The following is an 8047-nucleotide window of genomic DNA, read 5'->3' as shown; positions in this document are numbered from 1 at the left end:
TACCGTGGGAAAATTTTTTGTAGATACCTGTAGATATCAATAATCCGTCCTAGTCTTAATTTTCTAAATGGCTTGAAAGAACTTGAAGTGCTGCATTCTGTTCTCAGCAACAAATATTTCTAAGAAGTTTGAACTTATACTTTCAGTTATTTCATTTGCTAGATGCATTTTGTTATCATCCATTGTAAAGTTACGTAGCAAACTATCTTCAAATTTCTTGTGCGTGTGTAGATTCGAATAAGTAACGTTAACATTTTACACTGCTACGGGTCTTAAAACTTTTGTAATTGAACTGTAAATTTTATTAGAAAGTGTACAGATATGAGAACAGTGATATATTGTGATATATTGTGTATATATTTTGTTCAAAAACGTTTTTAAAACTAAAGTTTACTCTAATCGAAGAGAAATGATTGATATTGATAATATCCCAAGAATTTTCATATGTTTTCTTGAATTGTATATTTTCTTAGATATTTGTACACTTTTAGTGCAATGTTTCCTCGCAACAGTTTTTTGAAACTGTTTTCATTTACTTGTTAAGATCAGTGACATCTTTAGGATCTATTTAAAAGACCATTTGCATCAAATGGTATTGATGTGTCTTTGAGAATGGTGTGACGACGAGAACGATATCAAACCTTTTGATATTAGCCTTTCGTGATTGAAGCACAATTTTTAATATTGGGTTTTACTGCAGTAATATTCTGCACATACGTAAAAGCTGCTACCGAAAGCCGAAAACTGGAAGCAAAGTTTTATATCCAGTACACACAAGTTGATTGATCTTGAAGCTTCCTTTAATCAGACAGACAGATATTGAAGCAAGAGGATCAGATTGAGATGTACCGGTGGTTATCAAACAGAGTTTGTTTCAGAGTACATCGATCCATCAAATGATAAATGAACAATATAATAAATTTTGCGTCTTTCATATTGAGAATCTATATATATATATATATATATATATATATATATATATATATATATATATATATATATGATATATATATATATATACATCTATATACAAAATGTATACAATATATTATATATATATATATATATATATATATATATATATATATATATATATATATATATATATATATATCCTTGAAGTTTCAGACAGAATTAAAGGTATTCATAGCTAAACACTCTCATTTATACGGTTGGGACGTACCATTCTATTTCTAGGTGATGTTAAAATTTGATAAAAAATATTTGTGTTTTGGTGGCGACATTTTGACACCCACTCAGAGCGTTTGCAGCGTAGATTTGTTAGCATATATATATATATATATATATATATATATATATATATATATATATATATATATATATATATATATATATATATATATGGTGAGTACAGACTCTTGCTTAAAAACAAAAGAATAAAGCGTATTGTTCAGAAAAATTACCAATCGACTCCAAGGTGAATTAGTTAGTACTTGTACCTGTACATTTTGGTTCGTTGCAATTGTTTTGTGTTTTGAAGTGTGGTAGCTATTGTGTACCGAGGTATTCGTAAGTAATGTGAAAATCATTTCTGATGGAATGGCAGTAATCGATAAGCTGTTGTGAGTGTATGCTAATTCGTTACGATTTGTAACGGGTCGTTTTAGTTGAACGATAGTCAGTAGAAGAGATAGCGCCCCCTCACTTCTTCTGTCTATGGTTGACGTTTATAGTCTTGTCACGAAGTATAGTTGCAATTGATGATATGCTATTGTGATTGTTTGAACACCATTGACCGTATTTGCTATAATTTTTAGTTGTATTTCTTACAGCCTCCCAGCATTCACCACTGTTGAATCATTTTAAAATCGCGTACTTCTCGCAACGTATTATTCCTACATTATTTACACTGTAGGTTTGAATATAAAGTTCATATTGACGAGTTTGAGGGCGCACACTTGACGTCATACAGTTCCACGATTACTTCTTTTAAAAGCCATGTGATCTTTGCAAACGTTTTCTATACATAACAATGTAACCCCAATAATACTTTTCACAGTGGCATTTCATCTGCTCAGGCATTTCTTCGTATTAGTATACCACCTGTTTGAGGAACTTTATTCCAGATACTTGTCACAAGTAGTCTATGAATGCCTGGTGCAATCAATCAGAGGATGCTATGAACATTGACCAGGATATACCCGGTGTCACGGTTAGGTTAGCTACGTAAAGACATTAAGAAAAGTGTGTTGAAAAAAACCAATGTCACCATGCTAGATTTTTCACAATAAAGTTGTAAGACGATGTCCCTCTCTGAGTCAATAAACGAACCCAAAAACTGCTGACTCGGCATTTTTTAGAGCTGTGATAAATATATCCCAATGCCTACCCTCTTTGCTTTGTTTGTAATGAACTTGTCTCCTCACACATCCAGAAGTCATTTGCGATTGTTTTAAAAATATTCCCTGAAAGAAAATGATGACAATCAACAAGCTTTACATATCATTTAGTGTTGGACTTTTAATATAACAATTATTGTGTCTACATCTATTATCAAGAGGTTCGATGTATATCTATACTATGTACCTCGAAAAGGTCAGACGGAAAACACCCTTATTAAATAAATTTGTAGTCGTATTTCTATTTTATCGACCTATACCTATTACATATACAACTATTAAAACACTTTTGCTCTTACGCAATCACCCTCCATCAACAACGTCAATCAGTAGCAGCGCCAAAGGCGAACTAAGATACAATGGACTCCCGTCCCGTTGGTGACACGTCTAAGCAATCGTGACTGTTTACCTTAAGTTGCATTCTATGACCTGCAAGTTTCAAAACATTCTCTTGAATATTGGAATTTTTATGGAATTGCAGGGTTGGTCAATACTTTAGTTCACAGAATTGTAATAACATAACATTAAAGGCTGGAGAAAGCTTATTGTTAGCTTGAGTGTATGTACGTACACTTTGAGTCCGATCATCTATTAATGCCGAAATGTATTATGAGGTCATGAAGGGGTCAGACAATTGTCTATTTCGCAGTGAATTCCTTCTTTTTTCCTATGTTCATAGTAATAGCTTTTGCTAGCTACAAAGCGATCGAGTCATTCGTGTTTGACTGAGATTGTTTCTTTAGTTAGTAATGAATAGCAGTATCAATATCATGAGACTAGAGTTATCTATATTCGACAATTTAATGTTTGTAAATGTGGTCGTTTTCTTAAAATTTCTTGTCACCAGTAGATATTTTACCTTACTGATAAATTCAAGTTGATGTAAAATTTATGTCAAAACCAATCTCTGTTATAGAAATACAGTCCAAATGGCGCCATATTTGACAAGCTATTCAGAGTTTCGAGATAAACAGCATATGGGTGAAATAATCTTGACAGTTGTCCAACTATGAAGAATACCCTCAATTACAACTACATGCTGTCACGGAATGCTGATAGCTTTAATGCTATGCATTATGACATCAAATCATCTCCAGCAATCGTTATCATTCAAGGCAAGTAAATAACCAGGTCAAACACAGGATACAAAAAACCACTAACAAAGTCGATAGTGCATTCTCGAACCAGTAGTTAAGTGGTTGTGCATATGTCCGTTATGGGTAAGCGTACCCTGCTAGCATGCTACTCCCGTCAAGATTGAACAAAAGTGACAAAAAAGTTGTACTATGGTTCACCTAGTTGCCAAATTACTGTTGTCAGTCAAAGCCAGGAATACTGTCTTTCATCGTTTGAGTAACAGATATGTCATATTTGGATATAAGATCTTCATATCTACCATAGAAGTTCTTCGATGCTCTTGTCAACCTACTTATGAAAATCTGTCTCACTAGCGAGTAAAACGCCTTAAACGTTTTCATCGGAATCACAAGCTTTACATACATTGATCCTTTGAGATCCACATCTTTTATTTATTTATTTCAAGGAAGATCGACGGGAACAAGTCCCAGTTTCAGGCTTCATAAAAATATATAGCAAATATAAATGCATAAAGTACAATGAAACGATAAGCAACACACAGACAACTGAACTAACTATACTAAACCATTAAAAATATGTACAGCATGACATTCTGACCAGAAGTATAAAACTTCCATAAGATGAAATGATATCAATGGCGAGGTTGGAAATGCACAATTTATGTAAAGCGGTCATACATCTTTGAAGAGCCGAGTACTTAAAAACATTGAGTTTACTAACCGCGAGTCTCAAAACAGTGTGAGGTCTTGTAGTTCTATGGGGAACATTGAAATTAACACGAAAAAAGATTTGGGGACAATCACACATATTATAGATAAGTTTGTATAAAAATAGCTAAAAGTCTTGTCTGCAGACAAAGAGGCGGAAGGTTAAAACGCTGGCACAAACCTTCATAATTATTTCGCCTGTAAGGATGCTTTGTTTTGAAGCAAAGGGACTTTATAAATTTCATTTGCATTCGCTCCATTTTATCCTGATGTTGTTTTTGCCAAGGAGACCACACTACAGACTCAGATCATTACACATTGCTCTCTACACAGTTGAAATTATTCCGAAATATGTAGCACGTAGTTACAGACTTATCCAGATGAAAATATCAAAGTTGAACAGCAGACAACAGAAACGTGAACTTAAAGAGATTTCGCATTTCTCTCACATCACTACATCACTAAGGTCGATGAACGGGAAAGCAATGGCTTGAGTACGTATATAAGTGTTCACGATTAATTAATAAACCGTTGTAGGGAAAACGATACACAATAATCACCTTCATGATTGCTTACATGTCAGTTTCTGTCGTTTCGCTGAAGTTGCCCAGGCGTAGAAAATCACATTATCTTGTCAAAGAAGCAGGAACTAAATTCAGAACATTAATCACTTCAACGAATTAAGTATTATAAATTTTGAAGGCCAGATGTTTGCCCGAACGATCGTCTCACAAGAATTAGATTAGGATTTTCAGATGACCTTCATCTGCCCTTGCAAAATAGTGATTGATTGAAATGATAGAAGATGTTTATGTTATGAGTGTTAGTTACTCTGCCAACGTTAAAAACCATATCTCTGTTTATGATATTCTGCCTGTCCCACTTTCAAGGTCAGTCCGTAGGCAGTGACTGCACAAGCAAATTGGTTAAGGCGATACCGAAAGATTAAACGCGAGCGCGATCACTAAGGCTGGCAGTGTTCCAAATGCACACTATTGCACGTGAAAATCGTTACCATTTATATATAGTTTTCTAACAACTATCGCCTTCTGCTCTTGTGCAAATGTTTAAAAGCTTTAAAGCCGGCCAATTTTCCATCTATTGAAATGAATTTAGGCAATATTGAATACACCGCCGAGATAAGTAAGGCAAAGCATGCGTTTTAGAATATTGTCAATACTTTTTTAGATATGGCAGGAATAGGATTAAAAATTGTACGAAATTACAAAGTAGATCTTTGCCATGTCGAAACGTAGTGTGTGTTTCACAGCTGACAAAATCCATGCCCGGGACTCCGAAGGAGTATGTCAAGTATCATTGAGTACAATTTCAATTTCAGGGGAATTTGAAAATATTTGGAGTGGCTTAATCTTTTCAAAAACATGCTGTGCTAATCGGCATATCTATGACGTCACGCGTTACATGACCGATAACCAAGCATCTGCTCAGTTTTGGTGCCATTGTTTTGCATCTTAGGGTCAATAAGTGTACAAAAGCTCTTATTTTCGCCGATTTGACAAATTTTCCTCAGCAACCGTTGCCTAGATACTTGAATCCTTCGGTATAGCCTTAAGTATTGTAAAACTTATTTCTGACACTCGAAAAATTGCAGACGAATTAAACGAAATTCAAGTTACATGATTTAATTGGTTCGTATTATCAGTACCGATATTGAACTGTGTTCCAAGTGTCACAGCGAATGTCGTTGCGACTGCTGGGCAACTCATCCAAGAGGTAATTTTTGGTACATTCAGAAAAACAATCAAATTTTTCAAGGTTAAATGGATAGTAAACAATTATTGAATATATAAGGACGGAATGACTCAAAAGAAAACTCCAGAGCTAGATGATACAGCAATAGTGGACATTAATGCTTACGTATTTTTATCTAATACTGTCCTCGACATTTACTATGAACTCTGTTTCCAACTCTTCAAACTATCAACCAACTTTACTCCTTCTATAGCCATGTGTTCGACTCAAAGTTTTATAATGTGACCATACCTGGGTCCAGTCGAAGATTCTCGTAGATTTATCCGAGCACATATGAAGACTTTATTTTGCTTCTCCTATTCAAACCAGGAAGAGAGCATGCCTTCGACTGAAGTAAGGCGGAAAGGTAGCTGCCTTGTTGTAATACACGCCTTAAAAAGTAAGTTAAGTTTTACCATTATCCTTCAGAATCATAAACAAAATCAGGGCTTAGCTTTTAATTTGTAAATTAGAGCAACAAATTACACCAAAATTACCTAAATCTATCGATAGTCGCATTGCAAAATGGCAGCCTACTCAGAACGTAGATTATATGTTCATTTAAAAATTTCGATCACACATATGGAGATATGGCTTTGAAATATGGCACTTCTATTATGCAAAAAATGTACAATGGCGTTTCCAAATTTGTCTTGCTACAGAAGCACTATCGTTGTACCTAATATGGGCTAATATTGTATTTCTGCTCTTCATTTATTGGGACAAGGTTATTTTATTATCTTGTATTCATCTGATTTGTTTTAAACCATATTGCGTTGAATAATTTGAACGATGAAGCATATTATACTGCCCTTGTTTAATTATGAAACCTTTCTCCAAGTAATGAAGCTCCAATTTTATTTATTAACAAGTCAAGGTGCAAAAAGCCTGAAGGCAGAAGGTAGCTGAACGTATCGTAATAAAACGTAATAAAACAGAAATGCTGGAGGCTTGATTAATAGAGAAAGTTTGATCGTATTAGGGAAACCTTGACTGCTAATGTGAAAACAAAATAGAGATCAGAAGACGACGAGTTTATCAGCACCTGAATTGATACGGTTCATTATGACGAACAAATTTACGCGTGTGAGCTTCTCTTGTGAATCATTCACTGATATGTTTACATCTAATGTCTGCCGGTGGCTGAATTATTCTATGTGCGTATTCTGCTGATGGATTGACTGGACGCATGTGATTGAGATCGTGAGTTCAAACTTTGATGAAAACATTCCTGCACGCATGATTTTGTTGTCAGAGACACTAGAGTGATATATCTCCACTGAAATTATAACGATGGACATACATGTAGAATATCGACACATCACTATTTACCGATTGCGTGTCGCATACTATCAAGATTAAAATGGGGATCGTTAGTTGCACATGATTGTCCCAACTTCAGTTACATAAAAATCATGTTATCCACAATCCGTTATGATGAGTTTAGTGAGAGTTTTGACATCGCCAAACAAGAAAAAGTCCGATGAATTGTTGCCAGTCAACATTGGGTACACAAACGGTTGCCTAGGACTAGAACTCGCACATGTTAGATTGACTACTCGCGCCCTGTAACCTTCCCTATTCATGGATAGAATAATATTGAGAGATGTTTACGTTTGAAGTATTACAAGTGTATATATTCAAGCAGCTTCAATTTGCCCGCTTGATGATAATTTGTCTCTATAATGACTGTCGAAGTTATCGAGGAATTTGGCTTAAAATGTACCCGACAAATTTCTTGCAAATGTTTTGACGGGAGAGATAGACTGAGACAATAGTCTTGTTCTCCACAGAATATTTTAAGATAGTTTGTTCCGTATTTGATGGTAGAGCCCAGATGGACAAGAGTGATCAATTGAAGTTAAGCGCGGATAGCGATGGAATACATATTAACCATTTTTCATGATGGACACGTTTTGTATTATTTTCAAGTATGGAACAAACGTTCGTAAACACACAAAGACACAGACACACAGACACAGACACCAACGCACCGTCTCGGACACAAAGACACAGACGATACACAGACGGACAGATACACGCACACACACACACACACACACACACGCACACACACACACACGCACACACACACACATACACACACACACACACACACACACACACACA

This window comes from Ptychodera flava, chromosome 17, assembly GCF_041260155.1.
Source record: "Ptychodera flava strain L36383 chromosome 17, AS_Pfla_20210202, whole genome shotgun sequence".
NCBI lineage: Eukaryota > Metazoa > Hemichordata > Enteropneusta > Ptychoderidae > Ptychodera > Ptychodera flava.
The sequence above is the reverse complement of the archived record's forward strand: the minus strand, read 5'-3'. Positions refer to the sequence as shown.